Here is a 5,861-nt window from a genome sequence, read left to right as displayed (position 1 = left end):
CAAGGCAGGCGGGGAACGTTGGTTTCCTCCGTCACTGAAGCAAGCAAGCCTCATGGTAGTTTCAAGCTGCCTGGCTGCCGGCCGCCATCTTGGCTGTCAGCTAATTTGCATATCGTCCTGATTAGCCAATGGGAAGGGTAGCGGTCATATGCTAATTATCATGTTTCTCTTTTATTAGATAGGATAATTATTAACACTGTATTGGTATACTCCTCATTCTGTCCTTTTTTTCACTGTTCATTTTGGTAGGCTGGGCACTAAGTACTTTTTATTGCAGCCTACCTCACATAAAAGTTGTTCTGAGATACATATTGTTACTCAGAACTCAAATACCACTGACAGCCGTGTACATACATCTCATTGATAGTTACTTAAAAAGAAGAACAGGGATGTTGGCTGTTATTTCTAAAATTTTCTCCTTGGACCCCGTAAATCCTATACACGAAAATGGAACTTGGATGAAGTTATAAGATAAGCAAAATGGATAGTGCTTTTTGTTTTTATGAATGAACTACAAGGATCGTGGCTCTTGTGTCAGGTGGGATTACTAAGGCAGTTTCCCCTGTTGTTCACTGTGGCCCAGAGTCTCGCCCTTTACTTCATCGGCCCAGGAACTTGAACTTTATATATATGTCCTGTTGTGAGCTGAATTGTGTCTCCATATTCATGTGTTGAAGCCATCACCCTTGGGACCTTACAATGTGACTGTATTTGGAGATAGTACCTTTACAGATGTGATTTAGTCTAAAGTGAAGCTCTTGGGTTGGGGCCTAAACCAATCTGACTAATATCCTTATAAAGAAGAGGAAATTTGGACACCAGAGGAAAGACCAGGCAAGGACACAGCAGGAAGGCAACTATCCGCAAGCCAAGGGAGAGGCCTCAGAAGAAACAAAGCTTTGGACACCCTGATTCTGGACTGGTAGCCCCCCAGCTGTGAGAAAACAAGTTCTGTTGGTTAGGCCATCCAGTCTGCAGTATTCTGTTATGGCAGCCCAAGCAACTAATACATGCCCCGAGGTGACAGCTCTGGGGAAGTTAGACTGACCAGCTCACAGGATTGAAATGACAGCTGAGCGTCCACTTACACTGGGAAGCGTAACTGAGAAGGAGAATGCTCTTCAAGTCGCTAGTTGCACATTCCTTCCTTCTAGGAAAATCACTGTGAAAGCAAACATGTCACCAGAAGATATCTTTATTTTGGAGAAACCAGTAGTCACCTGTCCTCTGGTGAGGGTACCCCCTTCCTGGTATTGTGCTGGACACACTGCTATAATCTTAATGTTCACTCTGTTTTTTCCTGGTGGCCTATTGATTGAGCTCTCTCCTCTGTTAATGTGCTGTGCAGGCCTGGCCCATAGCTCTCTCTAACTTCTTTCTAAACCATTTGCTTTGCTATTCTGGCTAGTGTATTGGATCAGTGTGGCCCCTGACTCATGGGCAGCCAGTGATAATAGTACTTACAATTTGAGCATTTGCCATGTGCCAGGAACCGTATCTATCTATATATAAAAAAGCCTAAGCGACCAAACGACCGAACAACCAGTTGACCAGTGGCTGCAACGCGCACTGACCACCAGGGAACAGATGCTCAACTCACAGGATTGGGCTCCCTCCTGTCTGGATCGGGCCTACAGGAATTGGGATTGGGCCTGCGGGGATCGGGCCAAAACTGGCTATCAGACATCCCCCGAGGGGTCCCAGATTGCAAGAGGGCGCAGGCCAGGCCTCAGGACCCCACCGGTACACAAATCTGTGCACCAGGCCTCTAGTTTAATATATAAAAGTCATTTAATATTGTTCATGTTCAAAACAATGAACACAAATGTAAGAATTCTGATATGATTGCTCTTTATAAGTTTATCATATACTAGAGGCCTGGTGCACGAATTCATGCACGGGAGGGGTCCCTTGGCCTGGCCAGCAATAGAGGCCTATCAGGGGGATGGCTGGCCAGGGAGAGGGACCCCGGGAGGTTGGCCAGCTGGCTCCCTGATTGGGGCCTATCAGGGCTGGCCGGCAGGGTGAGGGGCTGCGGGTGGCCAGCCAGCCCTGAGGTGGGGAGGGGTCACGGGAGGTTGGCTGTAGGAGTGCACTGACCACCAGGGGGCAGCTCCTGTGTTGAGCATCTGCCCCCTGGTGGTCAGTGCATGTTATAGCAACTGGTCAACCAGTCATTCGGTCATAACAGTTGTGTAGCTTTTATTTATATAGATGAGGACTTTCTGGTCATGATGTTTTTCTGAAGGTATGAGAGGAAGAATCCTGTGGCAGGATTTATATATTGAGAGTGCTAAAACTGAGTTGATTATCTCAAGTTGCTAATCTTTCTGAAAAAAAAAATGTGTTATATCTCTCTACTTATCTATCTAAAAAGCAACTATACTAAGTATAAAATTTCTTTGTTCCTATACTTGAAGCTAAATGTATCCTCTTTCAAAGACACATTTTGTTATTAAAGGAAGGTCAAGGGAAGAAGTTATGCAATAACAGTGTTTAAATTTCATTTCTTTTCTGTATCTAATATGGGTTTGAGGTGGGTGACCTTGTCAGGAGACTGTTGCATTCTCTTGAAGAGAGAAGCGCCACATGGTAACATTTCACCTCTGCAAGTCAAGATGACAGTTTCTGTTAAACTGCTTAGGAAACGCGGCCTTTAAGCAGAGGCTAAACTACATCTACCAGTAGAGAGACGTTGAAAAAAATAACATATTTATTAGTGAAAGAATTTGAAAAAGGCATTGTTAATGGCAAAGATAGAACTTTCACTTGATTGATGATGAATTTATGATTTCCTTATACTTAAGCACATTGATGGGTAATTGCTCTTATTAAGGAAAAGTTAATTTTTAAAAATATGTTTTTATTGATTTTAGAGAGAGAGAGAAAGAGATCAGTTGCGGGCACATCCCCAGTAGGGGGTGTGCAGGAGGCAGCTGTGTGATCGATATTTCTCATCGATGTTTCTAACTATCCCTCTCCCTTCCTCTCTGTAAAAAATCAATAAAATATATTTTTAAAAAAACAAACAAAAAAACCCAGTAACCTCAGCTTCTGGACTATGCTTAACAAAAAAAAAAAGATTTCAGACACTGTATAAATTACTGACTACAGCAGTTTTTTATTTGTCCACGGTATTAAGTTATATTTTATCAATGTACTTCTATAATATGTATATATTATAGCATTATTCACTACACCACGGCCAACTTGATTTGGGTCTTTCCTACACACACTTGAACTGCACCCTCCCTCATGCCCAAGGGTTCTTTTGTGGGTCTCAGGCTTATAGAAAGTGGTGCCCAAGGGTTATGTCCACTTTCCACCCTCCCTCTCTTTAGAGCTCTCCTCTCCTTCCTCCTGGTGCAGCTGCTCAAGGAGCTCTGAGTGCCGGTCACGGTCCAGGCCCACTCTGTGCCTGGCTCTCAGACAGAAGGAGACTCAAGAGGGTGAGGCTGCTGCTCTGGCCATTGCCTGCAAGATGCCTCCTGTATCCTCTCCTGGTTCTTGAGATGCTCTCCTTTTCTACCTCCTCCAGCTTTAAAGATCCTGTAAGATTCTGTGTGCTAACATTAGTTGTTTTTCTGCCAGGTAAATAGAATAGGGCATAGCAGGATCTATTATTTATACTAACGGATATTATACGCACTCTGCTTTTTCTTTAAAAACACACACATATCTTGTGATCTTTCACTATAAGTCCCCAGAGATCTAGCCCATTATATATATAATGTTTTTATTGATTTTTAGAGAGAGAGGAAGGGAAAGGGAGAGAGAGAGAAACATTGAATGGTTGCCTCCCATATGCGCCCTCACAAGGGATTGAGTCCACAACCTGAGCATGTGCCCTGACTGGGAATCAAACCAGCGACCTTGTGGTGCATGGGACGACACTCGACCAACTGAACCACACCAGCCAGGGCAACCTCATTCTTTTTGATGACTGTGTGGTATTCATTTTTATGGACTAGCCACATGTAATTCCATGGTATGCAATACCAACCCAGCATTGATGGGCTATTTAGGTTCCTTTCCTCTCTCATTTCTTCCCTCCTCTTCTTATCACACAAGGCTGAAGTGAATACTCTTATATATACATCTTTGACCATTGGAAAGAACATATTTGTAGCATAAATATCAAGAAGAATTGCTTGGTCAAATGGTAGGGGAATTTTACATTTTATTAGATATTGCCAAATTTTCCTGCAAATAAATTGTACCACTAGCAGTATATGAGGATGCCTATTTTTTCCTTATCATCAGAAAACCTGATTCTGATCATTAATTTTCAGGGTCATTCTTTTACCTTCTCTTTAATTGTTCATTTTGCTTCAGGCTGCATGCTAAGTCCTCACCCAAATCCTTTGAGAACTTTTCACTCACTTCTTTGATGTCAGCTATCACCTGTGGCCTGAGAATTGCAAATCTAAATCTCTACTCTCACCCCAGTTACATATTTCTGGTTGTCTGCTCAGCATTTCCATCTGTTCCTCATACTTTTAAAAATTAACACACAGAAAACCAAAGATTAGCTCCTCTCTATATCTCTCTTCCAACCTCACTGTTTGTTCCCATCCTTGATTCATGGTGACCATCCATCCAAACTCAGACCTTGGAGAGTCTGTGGTAGGTGGTTAAATTCCTGGACCTCATGGACTTTGGAACAACACTAACTGGGTACGAACTCTGCCACTTATCTGCTGTGTGACCTTGGAAAACTTCTTAACCTTTGTGTGCATCACTATCCCCATCTGAGAATGAAAAGAATAATACTTAATACTTCATAGGGCTGTGGTGAGGAATTAATGAATTGGTATTTGCCATGTGCTTAGCACAGTGCCTGTTATATGATAAATCCTAGGTAAGGGCTATTTATGTATTTTAACTCCTCACATCTATGTAATTACCAAGTCCTATAGATTTTAACTCTGTAATCAAACTTTTTTCTCCAGTCCCACTGATGCTCCCCTAGGTCAAACCTCTAGTACATTTTACTAGGATGATTATAATGGCCTAGTCTCCTTGCTTCTTATCTTTTCCCTCCATAGCAAATGTTGTATCTCTAAAACTCAGAACTGATTTTTTTTTAACTTCCTGCTGGACTTCAATTCTTTCACCTGCCCAGCACTCCAGCTCCACTTTCTCCAGGAAGTACTTTTCCCAACCACGTGGTTCCAATGGGGCTCCATTTCTCTCCTGCCCCACCAGTCCTGGTTGTAGTTGTTTCGACTAGGTGGGCATGAAACTCAGCTGTCCCAGTGAGAACCCTTCCCTGGGATCTTTCCAGCTATAACTGTGGAAAGATAGCCAGTCTCCTTTTCATATTGAAACTGGGAAGGCAAGAAAGTTTGGGGATTATAGGCAATGAAGTTTCCTGCCCTGTGGAGAAAGATGACAGAGAGCTGAAGAGAAGAGAGATGGAGAGGTAGTTTCTTGACATTGAACTCCTGCTTCCAGCTGACTCATAGTCCACCTGTACCCAATCTTCCTCATCTAACAAATTACCCCCTTTCTGATATTTTATTGAATTTATGGGGTGACATTGATTTATAACATCATACAGGTTTCAAGTTCCCCTTTTCTACTTTTTAAAATCTGGATTTCTGACTCTTGCAACATTTACTAGGGACATAAAACTTCATTTTCTGTTGATTTCTATCTTAAAAACCATAATAAACTTTTATTTTTTTTTTATTTTTTTTTTCAAATTTTATTTTTTATTACAAAGGGTATTACATATGTGTCCATTTTTTCCTCCGCCCTAGACAGTCCCCTACCCTCCCCTATCCCCCAGTGTCTTATGTCCATTGGTTATGCTTATATGCATGCACACAAGTCCTTTGGTTGATCTCTTACCCCCT

The sequence above is a fragment of the Myotis davidii genome, unplaced genomic scaffold (genome assembly GCF_000327345.1).
Source record: "Myotis davidii unplaced genomic scaffold, ASM32734v1 scaffold176, whole genome shotgun sequence".
NCBI classification, from domain to species: Eukaryota; Metazoa; Chordata; class Mammalia; order Chiroptera; family Vespertilionidae; genus Myotis; species Myotis davidii.
Note: the sequence above shows the minus strand (reverse complement) of the source record.